Source organism: Prionailurus viverrinus, chromosome B4 (genome assembly GCF_022837055.1).
Source record: "Prionailurus viverrinus isolate Anna chromosome B4, UM_Priviv_1.0, whole genome shotgun sequence".
Lineage (NCBI taxonomy): Eukaryota > Metazoa > Chordata > Mammalia > Carnivora > Felidae > Prionailurus > Prionailurus viverrinus.
In genome coordinates, this window is record NC_062567.1 from 61,813,096 (window position 1) to 61,839,615 (window position 26,520).

Genomic DNA, 26,520 nt, shown 5'->3' on the forward strand with positions numbered 1-26,520 from the left:
AGCAGATTTTTGAGGTTTTGTACTCATATCTACATATTTAGTCCTACATGGTAAACTGAAATTCATGTCCAAGATCATTCATTTCCAAAGCTTGTGGCCAATCCATTGCACACTGTAGCAGTAATTTTGTTCATTGTGATTAGTAGTTTATTTCCATTTTGCCATTGACGGGCATTGACTATTATGATGAATGGTGCTATGAACATTTTGTACGTGTCTTTTGGTGGAATTATTGGGTCATGGGGTAGGCATCCGTTAAACTTTAGGAGATGTTAGCCTAAAAGTTTTCCATACTGGTTGTAGTGTGTGAATATTCTGGGTGTTCCACTTCTTTGCCAGTATTCTCCGTAGGTTTTAAAAAATTTTAGCCATGTGACAGGTGTCCAGTGGTATCATTTTGTGATTTTAATTCACATATCTCTGATGGTTAATCATTTTTATATGCTTATTGGAGACCTTCTTTGGTGAAGTTCCCAATCAAGATTTTTGCCCATTTAAAAAAAAAAATTGGATTGTCTTTTTTTTGTTTGTTTTTTTGGTCTGCATTCTTTATGTATTCTGAATACTAGTTCTTTGAGCACTCACTTATAAATACTTATTTTTCCTGTAATGCTTTCTTTTTTATACTTACTGGTGTCCTTTCATGAGCAATGCTCAATTTCAGTTCTATCCTTTAAAGTTAGGCTTCTGTGTTCTTTTTAAAAGCCTTTGCCTATCTGAAGGTAGTAAAGATGATTTCCTACAGTATTTATAGAAGCATATTGTTTATTTGTTTATAATTGTTTTACCTTTCACATTTAGGTCTATGATTGCTCTGAAATGGATGTTTGTAAAAGATGTGTGGTGGGGGTCAAGATTTATTTTTTGTGCCATGTAGATATCAATTGGACTTAGCACCATTTACCGAAAAAACTGTCCTTTGCTCACTGTATCTCATTGGCAATTTTGTGGTACAGTTTTGACTGAGAATTCTGACATTTGACATTTACAGAATCCAAACCACCCCAAATTCTTTTTGTTGTTTTCCTTAAATTGTCTCAAGCATGGATTATGCTTTGTATTTCATCGCATCTCACCTAGTATAGTGCTCTGTACACATTGTAGGAAAGAGTTGAGAATTTACCAGTCCTGCAAAGGTTTTTATTAATGGAATGGCAGCTGTTGGGGTTTACATCCCTGCAGGGGAAGGAAAAGGAAGTGGTTTGCATTGCTGGGTGCAGGTCGTGTGTATGTGAGTTTTTGAGGCAAAATCTGCCTAGCTGCACTTTTCCCATGAGTTTCTTTACACTGAAAATTATGGACGTTTGGATTATAGCTCTTCTCACTGGATTGAAAGCAAGTATCAGAGGAATTATTCACTGAAAACACAGTTCTTCAGCTGTACTCTCTGATGAGTTCTGTATGTGCTCAATAAACTTACGTGTTCACCATAGTGGGGACCTATTTCCCCCTCATTTGGTTTATTTCTTTGGTTCTTTTTTTTTTTAAGTTTACTTATTTATTTTGAGAGACAGCAAGAGCATGTGTATGAGCAAGAGGGGAGGGGCAGAGAGAGAGGAAGAGAGAGTATCCCAAGCAGGCTCCATGCTGTCAGTGCACAGCTCAACTTGGGGCTCTTTCCCACCAACCATGAGATCATAACCTTAGCCAAAATAAAGAATCGGTTGCTTAACTGACTGAGCCATGCAGGTGCCCCTATTTTGTTGTTGTTGTTGTTGTTGTTTTTAATTTAAATTCAAGTTAGTTAGCACATAGTGTAGTATTGGTTTTGGGATTAGAACCCAGTGATTTATCACTTATATATAACACCCTGTGCTCATCCCAACAATGTCTGCCTATCACCAATTTAGCACAGCCCCCACCCACATTGGTTCTTAATTTGATTTTTAAGTAAGCACTAAGAAGGAGTTCCATGAAAGAATTTTGGTCCTGGCCATGATGGAATAATTGGTATTGTAATACTCTTCTGCCATTAAAAAACTATAAAACTGGAAAAATATATGCAGCTTTATATGCTTACATTAGAAAAGAAGTTTTAGAATCAATGATCTGAGCTTCTACCTGAAGAATTTAGAAAGTGAGGAAATTAAACCAAAAGTAAATAGAAAGAAAGGCATAAAAAATATAAAAGTGAAAAATATGCACTAGAGAACAGACAATAGAGAAAATAAAATGCTTCCTTGAAGTAATAGTAAGATTGATAAGTCCCTGTTGAGACTGATCAAGAATGAGACTATTCCAATATCAGGATTGTTACCAACACTAAAAGGATAATAAGTGGTTACTATGAACAACTTAGATAAAACAGACACATTTCTTTGGAAGACAAACTGAATAAACCATGAAGAAATAGAAATTTGACTAGCCCTTCAGTCTACTAAAGAAATGGAGTTGGCAATTAAAAGTTTTCTAACAGAGAATACCATGATGCTGCTGGCCCAGGAGCCACATTTTAAGAACCAGTATGTTAGACTGTGACGTCTGTGAGGGCAAGGAATAGCTTTCGAACCCCTTTTTATTATCTGCATGTGACATAACATTCCTGATAAATGTTTCTTAAATAGAATTGATTGGATGACATGGTACTAAGGTAGGGAAGTTTCTTCCCTTGAGAAATCTAACAGCTTTTTATTTTCTTTCTTTGGTAAGGAATTTTGATCTTGTAGTTCATTTCAGAAAATGTGTACACCCTACTGAAATGAAAACACTTAAATTTCTTGTGTTTGTGAAACTATATATGATTAGGAAGGTCTCAGGGTTTCCTTGGTGATCATATAAATCATGTTGGGTGTTAAGTAAGTGTGGGCTGTATTGTTCCCAGACATGATGCTTTAAAACCATAAATCCTGTGGTTTTACATGAGTTAAATGAAAAATGACATTGATCCTCTCCCTAGCAAAGGCAATTTGGGGTGGGGTGGCATGGGGGAGAGGGGAATCTTATGAGGGCAATGTGTGTGTGTTTTCTGGCATTACAGTTCTGTTGAACACTGTATCGCCAGTTTTTAAAGAAAGAACCAAATTGTGGCACCCCAATTGCTTCTTAAAATTCATGAGTTTCATCTAGCATGAGGCATTATTCAGCTAATAGTTGAAAATCCTCCAAAGTGAACAGCATTTAAGAGGCTATTAGAAACCTTATTAGAAAGGCAGATAGTGACTCTGAACAATAAATCAGCTCAACCTGCAGGAGAAAATGGTACATCAGCTGAAAATAAGTCTCCTTTGAATCAGGAGCCAACTCTTGTTGGGTGGAAAGTTTTGTTTATGTGAGGAAATTTGAAATGGCTGTGCTCATATTTATTGGACTCTTAGAGAAATTATGTCCTTGAGCATTACCAACCCCTATAAAATGTTAAATACCTCAATTACATATCAAAATCATCTTTTAAACCCCATCTACCCTGGCATAATTGAGAAAAAACTGAAGCAAACTCTTCTTTAGAAATAAATTCATAAAATTTATTTTTTTAATGTTTATTTTTGAGAGAGCACAAACAGGGGAGGGGTAGAAAGAGGGGGCCAGAGGATCTGAAGCAGGCCCTGCACTGACAGCAGTGAGCCCGACGTGGAGCTTAAACTCAAGAACTGAACTGCAAGATCATGACCTGAACCAAAGTCAAATGCTCAACTGACTGAGCCACCTAGGTGCCACAATTTCATAAAATTACTTAAAGAGCACAATGTTTAGGGGCGCCTGGGTGGCGCAGTCGGTTAAGCGTCCGACTTCAGCCAGGTCACGATCTCGCGGTCTGTGAGTTCGAGCCCCGCGTCGGGCTCTGGGCTGATGGCTGAGAGCCTGGAGCCTGTTTCTGATTCTGTGTCTCCCTCTCTCTCTGCCCCTCCCCCGTTCATGCTCTGTCTCTCTCTGTCCCAAAAATAAATAAACGTTGAAAAAAAAAATCTTTAAAGAGCACAATGTTTAGAATAATGCCAATCCTGATACATATTATGCAAAAGTTTTAAAGGAAATGCATCAAAACGTTAACCACGATTATATCTACCGGATTGTTTTATAGGTGATTTTAATTTTATTTCTAATTTTTTTATTAAAAATTTTTAAACATTTTTAAAAATTTATTTAGTTAGAGAGGGAGACAGAGTGTGAGAGGGGGAGGGGAAGAGAGAGAGAGAGAGAGAGAGAGAGAGAGAGAGAGAATTACAAGCAGGCTCTGAGCCATCCGTGCAGAGCCTGACAGAGGGCTTGATCCCACTAAGCGCAAGATCACCACCTGAGCCAAATCCAGGAGTTTGACACCCAACCTACTGAGCCACCTACACGCCCATTTCTAAAATTTATTTTTAATTTTTTACTAAAAAATTTAATGTTTATTTTTGAGAGAGAGACAGAGTGCAAGCAGGGGAGGGGCAGCGAGAGAGAGAGACAGAATCCAAAGCAGGCTCCAGGCTCTGAGCTGTCATCACAGAGCCTGACGCGGGGCTTGAACCCACAAACTGTGAGATCATGACTTCCCTCCCTCTCTCCTTCTCTCCTCTCCTTCTTTTCTTCTCTCCCTCTATCCTTCTCTCCCTCTCTCCTACTCTCCCTCCCTCCCTCACTCCTTCTGTCTCTCCCTCTCCCCCTCCCCTCCCCATTCCTCTCTCCTGCTTCCACTCACCCTCTCTCTCACTCCCTCTCTCTCTCTCTCAAAATGAAACAAAAGAAAACAAAACAACTTTGAGCATGGGAGTCTGCATTTTTTCTAGCATTAGAAAAGGTATAAAGCTGGTGCTGCTGTAAACACAGACATCCCTGCTGTCCAGTGAGTGACAAATCAGTGAAGGTGGAGACAAGTGAAGAAAATATAACTGGGGCTTATGAACTGACTAGCTATTTTGGGCTCCCAGGTTGGCTAACTGTACTTCTGTTTTCAAGAGGAAAACACCATTGCGTGATCACATTGGAATAGTGTTAGGATTTACATGACTGCCAGGTTTAGGTCATGAGGTAAAATCTGGATCATAAATAGGGAAAATGGAGAGCTAGCGTAAAGTCACGTGTCACTGTCCACCCACCCCGTAGAAGAGCAAAGGAATAGAGAAGAGTGCCAAGAAGAAAGTTTAAAAAATTTTCCCTTGATTTACATTTTTGCTAAGTCAGACATCTCTTGTTCACTTTTCCCCCAGAAAGCATCTAGAATATCCGTGACCTCTATAAGATCCCTTATCTCCTGGACTGCCCACCATCTTCCCTTTGAGACTTACTCTTTTGTCCTGGAGAAAGTGTGGTATCCTGATGAGTCAAGTTCATTAGTCCTGGGCCATAGACTTCCTGCCTGCTTGTTCCTCAAGACTAGCAAGTGTACTTGCTGCTTGACTTGCTTCAGAAACTTATCATGTATTTCTGTGCCCATTCACTCAGATGTGTCTGTGACCTGGCACCGTGGTCACTACCTGGGTAGGTAACAGTGGTGGAGCCCACACTTACATTGTCTTTATTCATTCCCTACTGTTTTTTCTTCTGTTCATTTTTCAACAAAGATTTAGTGAGCACCTGCTTTGGGCCAGATACTGGGGATTCCTTAGTAAATAAAACAAAATTCCCTTATTCATGGAATTTACCTTCTAGGGTGGGAGGCAGACAACAAAATGAGTGGGGGAAAAAATTTAATGTTGGGCAGGAATAAGTGCTATTAAACGACAAAAGGACCAAGGTGCTGGAATAGATAGGAAGTCTCAAGGGGTTGTGAGGAAGCAAAGAGATACTTGAAGAAATGGCATCTAAGCACAGACTCTAATGAAGTGTGTTATGGAAGCAAGAGGAAAATTTGGGGAAATGTTCTAAACAGAGGGAAGGGCAAGTGCGGAGGACCTGAAACAGGAATGAGGTTTGACATCAGAACTTGACAGGGAAGTATTTAAATTCCTACACACCTGTTGGGCAGACTAGCTTACGAGGAATGGTAAGGTCTTTACTTGGACCTACCTCCAGCTATATGTTCAGTAAGATATCATTTACCTTGTTTTCTCACATATAAAGATTAAAAGCTTTTAATCTGTTAATGGGGTTCCATGTTTGAACTGATAACTTCATGTTTTGCCAATGAATTGTTGTATAATGTCTAAACACATTTACTTGTGATGTGTTTATGAATATTTATTTAGTGAACATTTATGGGTCTTACCTGATGGATTGGATGTGGCTGAGGAGGGAAAAAGTAGGGAAGGAGATGCTGATGAGAAGAGGAAAGGAGTTGCTGGAGAGACCCCCGCAGAACCGGGAGAGTTGATTGTGAGGCAATACAGGAAGAAGGAATGCCAAAGAAGAATGAGGTCAGCACAGTCAGATGCACCCAGGGAAGTCCAGGGATACAAGAACTGAACAGTGACCTGTGGGTATGGCACCTGGGATGTCTCTGCTAGTCTTGGAGGGAGCAGAGTCTGGTGTATGTTGGTCAGACAGAGGTGAGCTGAGGAAGTGGAGGCCATGACTGTAGAGTTCCCACCTTTTGAGAAGTATGAACAAGAAAGACAGGAACAAGATTAGACAGCTTGACAAAAATATGAATGGAGCTAAGAGGGTTTTTTTGCTTTTGTTTTTGTTTTTTATTTTAAAAGAAATTTCATTGGTGGTTTTTCATGACAGGAAGTCATCCTTTGCTATCCTTGGCTCACAGAGTAAACAGTTGTTTTACGTGCATTTATGTCCCACCACCACACTTTTAAACATGTTTAAAACTTCTTACAGCTATATAGTTATCCAAGTATTCAAAGAGAGTTCACCTATGTAATCTTGATCTTCTTGAAAGAAAGGTACCAAATATTATGCCTGTTTCTTAGATGCATGCCTCAAATCCCAGGTTATAGCTGAGAAGTCACCCCCCCAAAAAGTTGTAGGACAAAAAATTCTATAAGTATTTCCCATCCTGCCAAGAGTTTGGCAATCTATATTCACAGCATTAACTAACCATGATTTGTCCCCATATTCAACTGATTATCCTCTGGTTACCTCAGAAAAGAACCCAGGGCATTTATATATAATTTATAGGGAAGATGAAAATTTTCAGAATACACCATTATGTCCCTCTTGCCGCATACATACCCTGCCATACACAGAGCAGATACGGTCACCTTCAAATGTTCACAATGGAGTACACCTCAGTCCTAGTCTTAAAGGATTCTTGCCCACACAGCCTGGCTACTCTTTTCAAGACTTTCCTCTTTCTGGGGTTTGGACTTGGAGTAGAAATGTAAGGTTAGGTAGAGAGAGTTGATTTTATAAGACCAGATGAGAGGCCATAAATAATCCCTAGGTTTCAATAGTAAGGGTTCAGTTGATTATTTTTGCTGAATTTGCTTTCTCTCCTAACAAAGAAAACCCTGTAGAACTTAAGCTCAACAGTTTTGTGTAAATTTGATCTAAGTAGTAGCGGTGCCCCCAAGTTGTGAGCATCCAAATATATAAATCAATTAATAACAAACATAAACTCATTGGTAATAATAGTAGGGGACTTTATCACCCCACTTACAGCAATGGACACATCATCTAAGCAGAAAAATCAACAAGGAAACAATGGCTTTGAATGTCACACTAGACCAGATGGACACTTAACAGATATATTCAGAACATTTCATCCAAAAGCAGCGGAATACACATTCTTCTCCAGTGCACATGAAACATTTTCCAGAATAGATGACATACTGGGTCACAAATCAGCCCTCAACAAGTACAAAAAGATTAAGATCATACTGTGCATATTTTCAGACCACAACGCTATGAAACTTGAAATCACCACAGGAAAAAAAGACCACAAATATTTGGAGGTTAAAGAACATCCTACTAAAGAATGAATGGGTTAACCAAGAAATTAAAGACACCAAGGCACCTGGGTGGCTCAGTAAGTTAAGCATCCAGCTTCAGCTCAGGTCATGATCTTGTGGTTTGTGAGTTCGAGCCCCACATTGGGCTCTCTGCTGTCCCAATACTACTACCCCTGCCACTCTCTGCCCCTTCCCCGCTCATGCTTTCTCTCAAAAATAAACATTAAAAAAAAAGAAATTAAAGAGGAAATAAAAAAGTACACGGCAGCCAATGAAAATGAAAGCATGACAGTCCAAAACCTTTGGGATGCAGCAAAGGTGTTCATAAGAGGGAAATACATAGCAATCCTGGCCTTCCTAAAGAAAGAAGAAATATTTCAAATATATAACCCAACCTTACACCTAAAGGAGCTGGCAAAAGAACAGCATATAAAGCCCAAAACCAGAAGAAAATGGGAAATAATAAAGATTTAGAGCAGAAATCAATGATATCAATATCAAAAAATAGTGGAACAGATAAACAAAACTAGGAGTTGCTTCTTTGAAGGAATTAATAAAATTGATAACCCCCAGCCAGACTTACCAGAAAGAAAAAGGACCCAAATAAATAAAATCATGAATGAAAGAGGAGAGATCACAACCAATACCATAGAAATACAAATTGGGCACTCTGGAAGAGATGAACAAATTCCTAGAAACATGTAAACTACCAAAACTGAAACAGGAAGAAATAGAAGCTTTGAACAGATCCATAACCAGTAAAGAAATTGAATCAGTAATCAAAAATCTCCCAACAAACAGGAGTCCAGAGCCTGGGAGCATGACTTCCCAGGGGAATTCTACCAAACATTTAAAGGTATTCTTTTGAAACTGTTCCAAAAAAATAGAAATGAAAGGAAAACTTCCAAATTCATTCTATGAAGCCAGTATTACCTTGATCCCAAAACCAGACAAAGACCCCCTAAAAAGGAGAGTTACAGACCAATTTCCCTGATGAACATGGATGCAAAAATACTCAACAAGATACTAGCAAATTGAATCCAATAATATTTTAAAAGAAATATTCACCATGATCAAGTAAGATTTATTCCTGGGCTGCAGGGATGGTTCAATATCCACAAATAAGTCAACATGATATACCACATTAATAAAGGAAAGGATAAGAAATATATGATCCTCTCAATAGATGCAGAAAAAACATTTGACTACATACAGCATTCTTTCTTCATAAAAACCTTCAAGAAAGTAGGTATGGAAGGAACATACTTCAACATCATAAAGACCATATATGAAAGACCCATGGCTAATATCCTTGATGGAGAAATGTATAGCCAACTAATCCTTGACAAAACAGGAAAGAATATCCAATGGAAAAAAGTCTCTCCATCAAATGATGTTGGGAAAACTGGACAGCTACATGCAGAAGAATAAAACTGGAACACCATATGCAAAAATAAATTAAAAATGGATGAAAGTCCTAAATTTAAGACAGGAAGCCATCAGAATCCTAGAGGAAAAAACAGGCAGCAATCTCTTTGACCTAGGCCACAGCAACTTAGTAGGCATATATCCAGAGGCAAGGGAAACAAAAGCACAAATGAACTACTGGGACCTCATCAAGATAAAAAGCTGCTGCACAGTGAACAAAACAGTTAACACTAAAAGACAACCAGTGGAATGGGAGGAGATATTTACAAATGATATCAGGTTAGTATCTAAAATCTATAAAGAATTTATCAAACTCAACACCCAAAAAACAATCCAGTGAAGAAATGGGCAGAAGACATGAATACACACTTTTCCAAAGAAGACATCCATGGCTAACAGACACATGAAAAGATGCTTCACATCACTCATCATCAGAGAAATACAAATTAAAACCATAATGAGATACCACCTCACACCTGTCAGAATGGCTAAAATTAACAGCTCAGGAAACAACAGATGTTGGCAAAGATGCATAGAAAGGGAAACTCTTTTGCACCACTGGTGGGAATGCAAACTGATGCAGCTACTCTAAAAAACAGTATGGAGGTTCCTCAAAAAATTAAAAATAGAACTACCCTACAATCCAGCAGTTGCACTACTAGGTATTTATCCACAAGGATACAGGAGTGCTGATTCAAAGAGGCATATGCACCCCGATGTTTATAGCAGTGCTATCAATAATAGCCAATGTATGGAAAGAGCCAAAATGTCCAGTGACTGATGAGTGGATAAAGAAGATGTGGTATACAATGGAGTATTACTCAGCCATCAAAAATAACAAAATCTTGTCATTTACAACAATGTGGATGCAATTAGAGTGTATTATGCTAAGCGAAATAAGTCAGAGAAAGACAAATACCATATGATTTAACTTGTGGAGTTTAAGAAACAAAACGGATGAACATTAGGAGAAGGGAAGGAAAAGTAAAGTAAGATAAAAACAGAGAGGGAGGCAAACCGTAAGAGACTCTTAACTATAGAGAACAAACTTGGGTTGCTGGAGGGGAGGTGGGTGGGTGGATGAGCTAAATGGGTGATGGGCATTAAGGAGAGTACTTTGTGGGATGAGCACTAGGTGTTCTATATAAGTAATGAATCACTAAATTCTACTCCTGAAACCAATACTACACTGTATGCTACTAACTCCAGTTAAAACAAAAATAAGGTAGTAAGGGTTTGCATGTGTTGGTCTTTCAGGATATTTATTTTTTGAACTGTAATAACTGTTGAACATTGAATTTTACGAGCGCAAACCTGAGTTGTCCTTCCATTCTGGCTCAATCTCAGCCTCTAAAAGAATGTCAGGGGCACCAGGTGGCTCAGTTGTTTGGGCGTCTGACTTCGTTCGGCTCAGGTCATGATCTCGCCGTGAGTTCGAGCCCCACGTCAGGCTCTGTGTTGACAGCTCAGAGCCTGGAGCCTGGTTCGGATTCTGTGTCTCCCTCTCTCTCTGCCCGCCCCCCTGCTTGTGCTCTCTGTCTCTCAAAAATGAATAAACGTTTAAAAAAATTTTTTTTAAATGTTCATAATGTTGATATTTTGATCATTTTTACAGAATATTTGCGTATCTTTGCCTAGTACCATAGTATTTTCCTAGTACCTTCCATCTATCACTGTTTTATCTTGTTAGCTCCTCACCAGCTCCTGCCCCTGCACCAGAGGTAAAGGTCTTTGTTTCTCAAACGTGCTGAAGATTCCTCAAGAGAAAGGAACCAGTGTCTCTTTTGTCTATAGAGTTTAGGTTGGAACTTTGCAAATTGTGGAGCCCCATGTCTTGTTTACATAAGTCTTTGTTTTTAACCCTTTTTCCACTTGTCACACTGTCTCATAAACATTTAACTTAAATGCATTTACTAATTAATACATTACCATAAATGTATATTATGTTGTATATATTGTACTCCCTGCAAAGAGTCTTCAGCTTTCATATATTTCAGGAATTTTCTTAAACAAATAAAGAAGAATTAAAACATCTAGATTCCAATTTAGATGAGTCACTTCCTGGAAAAAAAAAATGTAAGAAGGAAGAATGTGAATGGCAACAGACTAGGACCCAGATGCTTGTATAATTTCCTCCCACCTCTGTTTTAGAGTCAGTGTTAAAGATCTGTAAGGAGAGGGTTTATTACCCTAACGAAGACAGTAACAGATACTCTAATGATGTGAAGAATTGGATCCTGTTATTCACACTGGACTAAGACATCATCCTTCCAATTTTAATCAAAAACATCCCTTAGGGGTTCTTGGCTGGCTCAGTTGGTAGAACATGCAACTCTTGATCTCAGGGTTATCAGTTCAAGCCCCACATTGGGTATGGAGCCTACTTAAAAAAAATCCATGGGGCATTGGTAGATCTGAGGTCAAGTCCTAATGGTTGGACTTTGATGAAAGATGGCTAGTATACAAGCCTCCCTAACATAGACTGACCCTCCTCAACTTTTGTTTTCTTTATAGTGTGGTACCTGGGCATGTCCCAGAAAGGGAAATACTTCTCTGAAATGCTAACCACAAGAGAGGAATGATGGGCAGTTAAAAAAAAATTGCTTCCATCATGTCAGGCTGGACTCATTACTGTATCATCTTAACCCCTTGCAAACTGGGCAGAAAAGTTCCACTTATTTCATTGTGTTTTCTTTTGCCTATAAAGCACTCTTTACCCTGCAAATACACTTTTCTAAATCATGTCTTTAAAACTAGTTGCAAAAGAGAAAAGTTAAATTTTAAAACAAATCTTATAGAATGTTAAGAATACAAAATTCTCGGTAAATGTCAGAAAATATCACCTGTTTACAAATATTGTATTTTGTGTTTCAGTGTCTGTGCCTGGTCAGCCCTGTTGTTTAGTCTGGTCCTTCTTAAGCTGACATGATGAGTTTGATCTCCAATCAGGATAGGTAATTTGAGTCTGTTTCATAGTCACTCCCAGCCTGACAATATCCAGTCACCTCATAATGCAAACCATTTGTCCAGAAGGAGTTTGGGTAAGAGTATAAACAGCACACGGAAAGAGCAGTGCTGGTGTCAGCGTCACTCAACAGTGTGCCCTACGGGGAATGTAACCACCACCTCACCTGGTAGCCTAGTAACATCTCATGCTCCAACCTTTCATCATAGCACACCTAAATTTTAGTATGAATTTCCTTCTGGAAAATAAATACTTGTCCTGGCTGCTCTAGCCCTTTCTCTGTTCCCCCTGAAACCAGTAAGAATGAGGAAGAGCCTTCCTTTAACATTCATTCTTAGTGTTTGAGAGCAGAAGGGAACTTGGGAGATGATCTACACTAGCTCCCTTAGTCTCAAAATAAGGGACTTTTTGAGGGATTTTGAGACTGAAGCACACGTGATAGGGCAAAACAACCTGCCCATGTCATACCACTGGCTAAGCAGTAAGTCCAGGCTTCTGAATTTCTAGTTAGGGAGTCTTTTCATCATCTGGCACTCCGAGAACTAAGGGCTTAAAGACATCATTGACAAAATATGTGCCTAGGCTGAGGTGCTCTGGGGCAGTGCCACCAGCTCAGTGGGGTGCTACCTGGAGGGTATTTTAAAATTTCAAGGGAAACACAGGGACATCTATTAAACACTGTGGGAACAATTAGCTCTAGGTGGTTCTGTTTTAGAATTACACTGTACTGTGTTTCTTTTGATGACATCATAGTTTTGCAGAGCTGGGGTTTCGGCGGGTTATCGTGATAATAAATAAGCAAGTATCTGGTAAAAATCCGTGTGGAACAGAAATGAGGATGGCAAGGTCTAATATGATCCTGTGGTGTGAGAAGTTTTGCAGGACCAAAACCCATCCAGTACCTACATGCCATTAGTCAGTAATGGTAATGATTTCAGAGTGGAATAAAAATATTAATTTTTCTTGCAACTGTTTTATGTTACATTTTCAAATGGTGGTAAGTTGCTGGGTCAAAAATAGTTACAAAGTTGTTTATACCTAATTACTTAATAAGTGAGCCTGTTAGGGGCACCTGGGTGGCTCAGTCTGTTGAGGATCTGACTCTTGGCTTCAGCTTGGGTCATGATCTCACGGTTGGCGAGTTCAAGCCCTGCATTGGGCTCTGTGCTGACAATGCAGAGCCTGCCTGGGGTTCTCTGTCTCCCTCTCTCTCTGCCCCTCCCCAAGTTGTGTGTGTGCATGTGTGCACACTCGCTCTCAAAATAAGTGAACTTAAAATAAAATAAAATAAATGAGCCTGTTAGAGATTTCTCTTGGCCTGGAGTGCCATGAAAATGTTACTGAGAGGGGCGCCTGGGTGGCTCAGTTTGTTGAGCGTCCGACTTCAGCTCAGGTCATGATCTCACAGTTTATGAGTTTGAGCTCCGTGTCGGGCTCTGTGCTGACAGCTTGGAGCCTGGAGCCTGCTTCGAATTCTGTGTCTCCCTGTCTCTGCCCCTAACCCACTCACATTCTGTCTCTGTCTCTCTCAAAAATAAATAAACATTAAGAAAAAAAAAAGTTATTGAGAAGTGGCTAAGGACTCCATGATTCAAAAAAAAAAAAAAAAAAAAGAGGTTAGAGTGGAAGAGAGCCAAAGCATAAGAGACTCTTAAAAACTGAGAACAAACTGAGGGTTGATGGGGGGGTGGGAGGGAGGCGAGGGAGGGTGATGGGTGTTGAGGAGGGCACCTGTTGGGATGAGCACTGGGTGTTGTATGGAAACCAATTTGACAATAAACTTCATATATTGAAAAAAAAAAAAAAGAGTTTGGGAACCTCTGACTTACAGCATCTTCCTGGATAAAACTTCTTGCTAAGAAAAAGAGAAAGGCTGAGTAAGGATGGATGCAACCAGGTACATTCAGTAGCCAAGGGAGGCAGAACAATACTCACAAGGCTGTTTGATCGCTGCTTTGCCGGCACAGTGGCCACTATGACGGATGCTGGGCAGTGTTGCTGCCCACCCAGCATTTGAAGAAGATAAATTATCCGGCCTGTTTCCAATCCTTTTTCACCTTGAAAATCTTTACGGGATTGTTGGCTCTTTGTCACATGCTTACGTTTGGAGGCCCTGTTACTAGATTGGTGGACAGTGCAGCTGGAGGTGCCATCACGTAGACAATGTCAGAACCCCCAGAGGTGCACATGGCTCTGAAGAGGACACTGCCGCTTGTGTGCCTTTCTGGGATCTGCCATTTTTTTCTTCTTTCTCAGTAAATGCCCATGGAATCAATTCTCTAGAAACTGTGAGTCAAGTTCTTCCTAGGTTTTTTTACTGTGTCTTACTACTTGGTAGATCCACCTAAGAACAGAGTAGAATCACCATTGAAAAATATGCGTAGAAGGAGTAAATATTGTTTTTAGAGAGTAATCATTTTTGACATCAAGAATTTTGGAAAACAGAGGAAAGGAAAATATCACCAATATTCCTTCCTCACAACTGCTCTTAGAATTTTGAAGTAGGTAACCCTAGGCTTTAGTTCCTAAGTATCTTTTCTTTTTTATGTAGTTGTTCATAGTGAGTATTTAGTTATGTATTTATTTTTTCCCCTTTATTTCCAGAAGATAATGTAGCAATAATGACTTAGAGCCAAGCTTTGGTCTCAAATGAAGTTCAGATCTTAGCTGTGAGACAGAGGGCACAGAACCGAATTTCTGAGTCTTTGTTTCCACACCTAAAAAATGAGGATAGTAAGGTCTACTTTATAATCCCTGTGAGGTTTAAATAAAATATTGTGAACTGCTTATTACAATACCTGATACCTACTAGGGGCTCAGCAAAGAGTATATACTTTTTTAAATGTTTATTTATTTATTTTGAGAGAGAGACACACACACACAGAGTACACACATGAGTCGGGGAGGGGCACAGAGAGAGAGACAGAGACAGAGACAGAGACAGAGAGAGAGAGAGAGAGAGAGAATCCCAAGCAGGCTTTGCACTGTCAGTGCAGAGCCTGACAAGGGGCTCAATCCCATGATCTGTGAGATCATGTCCTGATCCAAAATAGAGTTGGCTGATTAACCGACTGAGCCACCCAGGTGTCCCAATAGTATATTGTTATTAAAATGCCATCAACATTCTCCTTATGCCACATAGGTTTTGTGGCCATATTTTTAATAACTGCATGATATTCTATCAAGTTGTACGCATTCTTGTGTAATCATTCATCTGTTATTAGATTCTTAGGTTGCCTCTAAATTTGCACTAGACTAAAAAATTCTGCAGCAAGCTGTTATTCATTGCAGATTTAATAAGTGCTCACTATACACAAGGACCTTTGCCTGGCATTAGGAGCATAGAGTCCAGAGTGGCAGTCCCTGGCTTTGAGGGGCTGGCTCACAGTCTGGTGGCAGGGGAGATGCATACAGATAACTGGCCTGTGGTAAACACCATCACAGTCCCAATTACTGAGAAAGTGCAGAGGAGAGGACAAACTGTCAGACTGCCTGAAGAGCTTGGGGAAGGCAGGAAAGGGTTGTAGGAGAGAGGATTTCGGTGAGTAAAGGGGTTGGGTCCCAGGTTATTAAGGGCTTTTTAAGCCATCGCATAGAATGGGACCTTTTTTTTTTTAAATGTTTATTTTTGAGAGAGAGAGAGGGAGACAGAGAATGAGCAGGGGAAGGGCAGAGAGCGATGGAGACACAGAATCCAAAACAGGCTCCAGGATCTGAGCTGTCAGCGCAGAGCCCGATGCAGGGCTTGAACCCACGAACCATGAGATCATGACCTGAGCTGAAGTTGGACGCTTAACTGACTGAGCCATCCAGGTGCCTCTAGAATGGGACGTTTTTAGTGCAACAGGAAAGTCAGTTTTGAGAAGAGAGTTGGCATTATCCATTTAGGTTTTATAGCCCTGTAGGAGGTGAGATGGAAGCAGAGTTTAATTAGGAAGTTATTAAAGAGACCAGGTGGTAAGAAGTGGCCAGATTGAAAGAAATAGCCCATGGCATGAGCTGTCAGGTTGGATGTGAAGTTGTCAGAGAAGGGTCAGAGATGGGCTCCCAGACATTTAGCCTGAGTTTGGAATAGTGGAGTTGCCATTTCCAAAAACAAGGAATGATGCAAGAGGAACAGGTCTGGGAGCTTATGTTTGAGATAGCTGTTAAACATCAAAGCAGAGATGTTCAGTAGGAAACTCCATGGGAAAGAGGTTTTTCCTGAAGTTATACATATGGGCCATATCAATAGATTATATTCATAACATGTTTTAAAACTTGGTATAGTTATTTTGCCCATTACTCTTCTCATATAGAATTTTTTTTGGTATTTTCATCTTTTTAAATCCAAGTAAACGTCAGAGTTACTTTGTTAAATTTATTTTCTAAAGTATGTTGGAAATTTTACTACTAGGTTATGTGGTAATTTGGGCATCTTTAAAATAGATCTTTGTATTCAGCAGCATACTAGGTTTTCCTTTACTCCTTCTGATAAGAGTTCATTCTTCCCCCCACCCAAGTAGTTCTCACATACTTCTTGATAATATTCCCGAGAATTGTATACTTTTCATTGCCGTTGTTAGGAAATCCCCTTTCATTGGTATTCTGATAGTTTTTTGCTCTTATAAAGGTATTATATTGATATATTTGGCTATTTCACTGAACTTCTGGTACTATAAATAATACCCTACTTGATTTCTCTGATTTTTCTCCAGGTAGAATCATATCATCTGCAAATAATTTTGTCTGGTTCTTTTCAATATTTGTGTCGTTTATATTCATGCCTGGAAGAGAACTCGTAAATTTAAGATAGGAGATAACTGTGGAGGTAATTAATATATCTACATCTAGTCACAGCTTACAAGTTTTGTTTTGTTTTCACCTTAGGCTTATCCTAATTATTTATTTGACCTTTTAAAAATTTATTTCTGATAGATTTTTGGAGTGATTTGAGTTTATCTGTTTTAGATTTGTGCATTACCTCTCATAGTTGGTTTTGGTGTGAAATAGTATTTGGTTTTCAGCCATTTTACTCCTTCAAGGACTTATTCTCTAATTCGATGAGTACCACCCATTCACGGAAAGCTCTTTTCCTGCTGAATCAGCATTTAACTTTTGTGGCTGCAGAAACAAACCTGTAGAGAGTACATAATGAAGAGATTTCCATCCCATAACTGGGTAAGGCTCTAATGGAAAATTTAAATTCAATAGCCATCCCTCCAACCTGAAATCCACATAGTAAAAATGAATGTATACAAGTTTTTAAAAAATTATTGCATGCACATTTGTAAAACAACTGGTTTTGAAAACTTATTTTCAAACTAAGGTAGTTTTACAGATTTTAAAAGTCCTATTTGTTTAAAAAATCTAAATACAAAACCAGTTTTACTTCTCACGTGGATTGCAAATCAGAAAATGATTTGCTGCCACAGCATAGATTTCTAGAATGCTTTATCTTGAATTTTCAAGTTAAGTTTCAAGTGTTATTTTCTATTTGTCAAGTTAAGCCTCTTGTGACCTTTCTCCCTGAATGAGCAGTGGGCACTATCTGAAATGTTAGGACTTTGAATCACCAGGAGTAGATTCGCGGAAAAGCTTTTAATTGGCCTGCATCGCCTTGTTTAAATAGCCAAACACCTGCTAGGCAAGCCCTTGCGCATGTGAGTGGCTATATGTTGCTTCCTTTAGGATTTGCAAGGCTGGAGCACAAAGACAGTGATTGTTACCCAATAAGCTGTAGTCACACACTTCTACCAATCGCCTTAGGAGGGCTGGTTACCATGGAATCCACCATCTGTTCACTCCCCGCTGGAATGTGATTATCCTTGCTGGGCTGGGAACTGGGAAGCGTGTGCTGTGTGAAATTATCTGCAATGGACTGGGTTAATGGGAAGCTAGATTTGGCTCGCTGGAAGAACAAATGAAGGGAGTTTCACTTAAACCATTTGTGACTTCTAATCAAGAGGAAAAAATTCAGCTTTTATAAGGTAAGTAACCCTAGTACTGTGTATCCAGTTTGTACTACGTTTGATGTGGGGCAGTATCTCCATGTGGTCCAAGGAAAGGGAGCTGTAAGCTCTTCTGGAACAAATCTCCAGCGTTACACACTTCTGTTGTATTGAATTTAAGCAGCTCAATTATGCCTACACAATATCCGGTTGGTGGGAAAATGAATTATTTTTTAATCAGTTAAAATTTTTTGTGCCTGTGAAATTATGTTATGACCCCTGAAAGTGGCAAAGAGGCAATCATTTTTAGCGGTTTCTAAGAGTGAATTACACCGATATTCTTTTTGAAATACGCCCATGGCTACAACGTGTTCTATGCCTGTTCGTCAAATGAGAAAATGTCTCAGGTCAGGGGCGTTTGTAGGTTATGATTTAATTAATAATTATTCTAACCTACATGACCGCCCTACCATTACTAGCTCATGTTTTGAAATGCGATGTTGATGCAGTTTTATTTTGCAATGCTTTTACACAAGTTTCAAGGGCCTGAGCATGTGGAAACAATGTGACAGTGCTTTAACGGCAGGCATGCAGGCACTGTGATAAGGGCAGGGGCAAAGCTCGGAGATCGGTTTCTTTTTCAAGGGCTTCCTTTGTTTTTCTGGTTCAACATCCCCTTAAAATGTGTGGTGCATATTGTAAGCAGTCGAAGGAGATTTTGGTGCTAACAAATGGATGACTGACATTTTTCTGTGTGGCTATAAGAGGTTGGTAGCTCAAACAAGGGAGTTCTCTGTCCTTTGTAAAGCAGCATTGTATCCCCTTCCCCAAAACAGTGCCCTAAAATATAAAAGTGAGAAACAAAAAGAGTGCTGTCTGTACTCTAGATACTCCTTTTGTGTTTTTCTGTCATTTAAACCATAGCACCAGGGCTCTGTGAGTCTGGCTAGGTCTGCCATTTTTATTTGATATAGGAAGGGTTGCAAAGAAAAGCTTTTTGCTTATGCAGCATGAGTCCTTCTAATTGTGCTGTTTTGCTGTCATCTTAGACATTCATGTCAGTGGGTCACTGGCTGCCCAGAGAGCTAGGAAAGGTCATTGCTATCAGACCGAATCTTGTTTGGTTTTCTTTTTTAAATGATAGTATAAAATTAGATAACCTTGTGTTGGTCAAGGACTCCTGGTCTTACTTCAAGAACAGGATTTTAGGCCTGACTGCTAGTTATGGGTTCTTGGTATTAAGTGTAGTTGACTTTAAAATTCTTACATTCTTTTGCATTTACTGATCTATATACCGTATTATTGTTTTTACTATGAAAAATTAAATGAGATACATACTAGCTCTAAAAAGCATCTTTTTCAATAATTAACAGATGCCTGTCTGCCTGAAATTTTCCTTAGGAGCACGTGCAAGAAATTTTAAGCTAATCTTGTATTATTGGGGTGAAATTTTCACCCATAAAAACACCTACAAGCAATGTAAGTTGGGGGGGGATGAAATAATATAAAAGTGTCTGTTTTTAGGGTGTTCATGTTGTTTTAGTTACTTTACCTTAAAAACCTAGAAGAGGCTTTGAGTAAATGAGTGTGAAGGGTTTGAGCCTCCATGTGCCTGGGGTGTGGTTACCTCAACCGGTGCGATGGGCTGGATAAATCTGTGCACTTCTCAAGTTCTCTAGTGTTTGTGAACTTCTTCACCATTTTTATTGTTACTGAGTTAAAGTTCTAAGACTGGTTTTCTTTAAGTGGGGATTCATGTCAGAATTTATCCCAGTGTTTTATGGGTGTTGGCAGGCACTTGGGTCATTTATTTTCACTTATAAGCATATGTGTTACTATCACCCCTTACTGGGTTTTTTGAGTAATAATTAATAAAGCCACGAGTGTGTTCAAATGTGTTGAAAACTCTCTTCTGCCAGCCACTGACAAGAAACTTAGGGCTGCACTTTCTAAATTACTGAAGAGGGGCTGGTGGCTGGGACACTCCCAGAGAACTTGAGATTCCTACCAGCACACCCGAGGGGCAGGGGTGCACGACCCCAGATCGCGAGGTCGCTCACAGGGCGGTGGTGTTTGGACCTGCTGTTTCTTATCAGCGGGGCTGAGGTGTTTGCTTCCATTCATAAATGGTGTCCACAGTCTTGTGGTAATGAGTTCAGACTGTACTCCCTTCTTGGGTCTGCTGCCAAGCCTTGCCTTCTGGTTCTCACTGTCCTTGCCTGAGGGTGGGAAGAGGTGTGAGGTTTCCCTGATTTCTGAGCTGCCTTCCAACTTTTCAAACTCTGATGGTGTGATGCTTTTCAGTCCTTCAGTATAGCTTAAGGTTTCACTAAATGGCAAGTTTATAACGTTTGTTAACCCCCATTTGCAGTTACTTCTTATAAACGTATTAAATGGATGACGAATCGGAAACTCTGAATAAAGTACTTGTTCTGATTCAAACCCATAACGGTCTGAATAGACAGCAAATCAACTCACTTCTGGTTCAGGGGCAGGCACGTCTTTCTGCTGTTCCATAATATATGCTGGGATGCTGCCTGACTTCACTTCTATTTGGACAGGTAGACTACAGAGCTAATAAATAGCACTTAGATGCTTAAATTTTTTCCTCCTTTATTTTATTGCCGCATTCTTTCTAACTTCTCAACTGAGTCTCTTTGCTTTTGAAGTACAGGTTTAGAATCCATTCTTGGAAGTGAATTCTTTTGGGCCGTTTTGGCGCATTTGGGCCTTGAGCTGCCTCAGCTGATGGAACACTAGGGATTTGAAGTGGAAGAGAAACTGCAGAGGCTGTCATTACTGATGCTGTGTTCACATGTTTTCAGTGTTGAAGCTGTTTGCATGTTACATGACATTTAAAAATAGATGTACTGAAATTTTTCCTCTTTTATCCTCTCCAACAATCCCATACTGTCATGGTCTTAAGAAATGCATAGAATGAATTGATATTATGCACCAGTAAAATTTTGTGTTTGTGTTAGATATAGAACTACAGGATGGGAAGCCTCAGAAGTGGGTATGTGAATGATGTAAGGTCACCCAAAAGCCACGGCTCAAAAGTGGTTGCATTTGGCAGGATTTTTCTCTGAGTGTGCCATAGTTTTGATTATCAGCTGCTCTGCTTCTGAGATGCTTCCTCTTCTGTGCTTGTAACAGCTTCTGTGCTTCTGTAGAGTAAAAAGGCAAACTTTGTATGAATTGGGAATGAATGGGTCTATGGAGGCAGCAGCCCATCCTTGGAATGGTTTTGTGTGACCACTTCAGATCTGGGAATGGCTTTGATGGAGCTGTGTTGAGGGTGTCTAGCAATACCTTACTCTTAGAAAAGTTCCACATTTTACAAATAACCCCCACTTTGAGGCTAATTGTTCTTTTGTAACAAATGTGTTCAGTTACTGACTTCCCTTCTAAGGAGTTGTTTTCTTTCCTTCCTTCCTTTGCTTCCTCCTTCTCTGTTTAAATCCTGTGTTTTTATTTATTTATTCATTCATTCATTCATACCAATTTTCTGGTCCTGTGTTCAGATTAATAAAGTCATGAGACAAGGTGTATTTCCATAAGGCAAACAGATGGAATATATTGGATTTTTTTGATCCCTAGTATATATTGCTAGATGTGTATTTTCACATACTTTCACATAATTTTCACATCTTGCCACCTATTTTGAGGATCTGTCATGATCATCTTGTTTTACAGCTCTCATTTTATAGAGAAGAATCTGAGGCCCATAAACATTAAGCCACATATCCAGGGTCACAAAACTCGGTTGCAGAAACAGCTAATGTTGAGCGTTACATGTTGAATGCAAAGATACGGGGTAAAATCAGCTGATTTCCTACATTGTTAGCCTTATGAGGAGCAGAACATTGGGGTGTCACCCTAACATCTCACAGGTGCAATTTTCAGTATGCCCAGAGGAAGAGAAGCTTTGAAAGATGATTCCTTAGTAACCAAGGTCATAAGAAACAGATACAGCTTTTTAAGAAGTTTAGGCATTTAAATGAGAACTGTAACTTCCAAGCCAACTAGATGTTTGTGTTTTTTAGTTTGCATGTTTGCTTCCTCACATCCATATCTGTAGCAGAAGGAAAGTAAGGATCGGAATGTTGCTTAGTGATTGTGGAGCCCAGAGCAGGTGGGGAAAGACAGCCTGAATGACAAATATAGTTCCACTCGAGGGCACAGTTGTCGTCTGGATAGTATATTTCTGATGTGGGCTAATGCATCCTCTTTGAACATTGCTGGAGCCATAGAACCTGGGATTACTTACCTGGTCTTCCTTTTCTCAGCTTCCCACCACCCCAACCACTTGCTTCCCCTTGCCCAGAACCATCCTGCTGCCTATTGATTCTTTCTTTCTTTGTGTTACTGTCATCATTTTTAACTTTGCATTCACTTATCAAACATTTATTGAGCACTTACTCTCTGCTAGGCAGTATTGCAAGTGTGGAGGATAGGGCACAGAACACAAAGGGCAAGGACTTTAGTGGAAAATAGTAGAGGGGGGAGATAGATAATAAATAAATGAACAATGTTAATTTCAACTAGTGACGAGAATGTGAAGACAAAACCTTGATGTGTTGAGGGATTTTAGTGCAGCAAACTTCAGATTGGTTTATCAGGAAATGTTTATCTGGGGAGGTCTCATGAAGCTGAGACACAAATGATAAGAAGCCAGCATGGGGCGCCTCGGTGGCTCAGTCAGTTAAATGTCCGACTTCTGCTTGGGTCATGATCTCAGGGTTCGTGAGTTCGAGCCTCACTTCGGGCTCTGTGCTGATAGCTCAGGGCCTGGAGCCTGCCTGGGATTCTGTGTCTCCCTCTCTCTCTCTCTCTGCCTCTCGCCCACTCATGCTCTGTCTGTCTCTCTCTCTCAAGAATAAATAAACATATAAAAAATTTTTTTTAAAAAATCCAGAACAATTCAGTGGAGTGGGGGTGTGTTATCCCCACTTCATTCAGGAGAAAATTGAGGAAAGCATATCAGGATCATATCATGGTCACATAGTGCTCCAAAAGCACACTGCATGTTGTCTTTTCCAAAGTCAGAGTTTACTTTGTTAGCATGGGAAGGCATTCAGTACAGTGGTTTAGAGCACGAGCAGCCTAGATTTTCTGCCATCTCTCATGCTGGCTACGTGGAAGTTTCTAGGCAAGTTACTTAGCTTCTTGAAACCCCTTCCCCCATTTGTTAGAACTTAGGGAGTTATCATGAATATTAAAGGAGGTAATATTGAAAACCCCATTTAGTGCTAAAGATGATGGTGATAGTTGTCATATTCTCTAAGAGGTATTGGTAATAATCCCATCAATGTTGAAATATTTGCTTCTGTTTAGCAGTGAAAGCCCAGGAGTACTTCTCTTTATAGGGTACATTTCTCTTTGATCTCTCCCATCATTCTCACCCCTCACATATATTCATTCATTCATCTCTCACATTCATTTATTCAGCAAACACTTTTGTTTTTTAAAAAAGGCTTTACTGAGTGATGCCTGGGTGGTCAGTCAGTTGAGCGTCTGACTTTGGCTCAGGTCATGATCTCACGATTTGTGGGTTCAAGTTCTGCATTAGGCTCTGTGCTGACAGCTCAGAGCCTGGAGCCTGCTTCGGATTCTATGTCTCCCTCTCTCTCTCTGCCCTCCTCCACTTGCACTCTGTCTGTGTCTCTGTCTCTCAAAATTAAACATTTACAGAAATTAAAAAAATAAAAAAGACTTTATTGAGGTACAATTGACATAGAGAGAGCCGTACATATATACAACTTGAGGTTTGGAGGTAAGTATACAGTTGTGAAATCGTTGCCACAATCTGTGCCATAAACATACCCATTACCTCCAAAAGAACGCTTTTTGCGTGTTCATTTGCCCTTGCTAGATTCTGGATGAAGAACTTGATTAGACATGGTCTGTGCTCACAGGTGCTCAGTCAATAATCTGTTAACCAATCTATTGCATTCATTGTGGTTGGTGATGGAGGAGGTATACCGGGGACAGAGGAGCAGATAATTGACCGTGCAGGTGGAGTGGGCTGGGAATTCTGGTCTGAGGCAGCAAAAGCAGGGAGGCAGATAGGCCTAGGAAGCTGAGTGCAGAATGTGAGCTGAGGTAGGGTTGGGATTTGAGAGTGGAGGTCTTGGCTTGCGTAGAAGTTTTTACTCTATCCTGTAAAGAATGAAGAACTTTGAATAGTTTTAGATATTCTGAGAGTAGATCTTCTGTTTTGTAGTCTAGAAATGTATGACAGTTTAAGTGATGGAAACACTGGAAGGAATAATATCCAAGACAGCCTAAATTGTTCTTTTGCATCTTTATCTTCATCATCTTCTTCATCCGAGGTGGGCAGAATTTTTCTCCTCTTATCATCGTCATCACAATACAGTTGTCACATCTTACTCTTGATATTTAGACACTAAAGTCAGCACAGAGTAAAACTTGCACAGAGCAAAAAAAAAAAAAAAAGTCCTTGAGAATTTGCTTAGGAAGACATTGCTTTGGAGATCAACTCTTTCATTGAGTTTAACCTAGTGTGTGTTTTATTTGTTCCCGGGTTTGGAAGAGATTGCTACTGCTTTGCTCTGGGTAGGAGATGAAATAATTACTTTGCTTGCATTTGAGGGCCATTCTGCATGAAATATGAGGGCTCAGCAGGTTCATGATCTCTATCTCACTCCTACGACAGGGCACATGAGCATTGGGATCAAATTGCTCAAACAACTTAAGCTATGGAACCTGTGTTTGTGCTGCTTCTACATAGCTGTTTTCTATGTCTGCAAAGCACATTAGTTCAAGCAAGTTTAAATGCATTTACAGTACAATTACTGTTATTGCATTGTTCCAACTTTTAGTGCTTTTCTGTGTGTGTCAAACAATGCAAAGTGTATTCATCATCTCATTTAATCTTTTAAGTTTATTTATTTTGAGAGAGGGAGAACACAAGTGGGGGAAGGGCAGAGAGAGAGAATCCCAAGCAGGCTCCATGCTGTCAGCTCAAATCCCGATACAGAGCTTGAACCCATGAACTGTAAGGTCATGACTTGAGGCAAAATCAAGAGTTGGACACTTAACCAACTGAACCATCCAGGTGCCCCATCATCTCATTTAATCTTTAGCACACACTTGAGATAAATGGAATTTATCCCCGTTGAACAAATAAAACTTGTTATGAGATAAATACTATTTTCAAGTTTGCTAATAATTAAATGATAAACTGGGGTTAAAACCCCAATCCATTTTGGCTTCAATCCTATATTCGTAGCTTTTATGCTCAGTTTTCTTTTACTAGAAAATTTAACCTAAGCAAAAACAAAACAAAAACAAAACAACCTAGGAGACTTAAATACTGCAATAGCTGAGGAGGTAGAGAAATAAGATTCCAAAGAGATGGAGAGAGAATTACTAAGTTTTACTATCTTTTTTTTTTTTTTAATTTTTTTTTTCAACGTTTATTTATTTTGGGGACAGAGAGAGACAGAGCATGAACGGGGGAGGGGCAGAGAGAGAGGGAGACACAGAATCGGAAACAGGCTCCAGGCTCTGAGCCATCGGCCCAGAGCCCGACGCGGGGCTCGAACTCACGGACCGCGAGATCGTGACCTGGCTGAAGTCGGACGCTTAACCGACTGCGCCACCCAGGCGCCCCAAGTTTTACTATCTTTAAGAAGCCCATAGGTAGTAATTGTCAAAGAACATGAACAGACATTTCCAAAAGAAAGAAACACAAATAACTAATACATGAAAAGAAAGTTTTATATAACTGGCAATCAAAGAAATACATAAAATAAATATTCCTTTATTGCACTGGCAAAAATTTCCTGAATGGTTGTATTTTGGATTGGCACCCTTATTTATTTCAGATGACAGTGTCACTTCAGATGAAAGTGTAAATTGATACAACTTTTTGGAAAATAATTTGGTAATAAGCATTATCTTAGGGAACATTTTGTTACAAAGGATAGAAGAATCCACTCTAACTTAAAAGAGGGTTGTATAGAAACAAGGCACAGTACACTGATCCAGGCCTCAGAGGAGCCTGGAGCCAACATACTTACACTTTATCTCCCTCAGATGACCTCTTCTGCATCTCTGGATGGCAGAAAGCAGGGCCACCCCAAGTCTCGATTATACCACTTTCTAGGCCCAGTGCCCAGCAGAATCAAAGTCCCAACTACTGATGCCTTGGAGAGAGACTCTGATGGTGAAGTCTTGGTTGGCACTTAACCATGGTCCCATCAGATGTGGTTGTGGAACACAGAGGTCATTTGACTTACCAACCTATTCAGAATGTCCTGTGAATTAGAAACTCTGAAACGGGAGTAAAGCAAGCAAGTGAGAACACACCTGGTACGTGTATCATTAGTACTAAAAATATTCGTATTCTTTGATCCCACAGTCCCAGTTTTAGAAATCTACCAGTAGTTAAGTTACCTAGTGATTCTGT

The 26,520-nt window shown here is 39.7% G+C and overlaps 1 protein-coding gene across 10 annotated transcripts in view; it reads left to right on the plus strand.

Moving 5' to 3' along the window:
* Positions 1-26,520, plus strand: part of FGD4 (FYVE, RhoGEF and PH domain containing 4) — a 241,470-nt gene that overhangs the window by 75,414 nt on the left and 139,536 nt on the right. The window contains exon 1 of one of the 10 annotated variants that reach the window (XM_047866425.1): positions 17,979-18,122. The exons of the other annotated variants lie outside the window; for them this stretch is intronic. The gene's annotated coding sequence lies outside the window, so the exon portion shown is untranslated. Of the gene's footprint in view, positions 1-17,978; positions 18,123-26,520 lie in introns of those variants that run through there. 10 annotated transcript variants of the gene reach the window in all.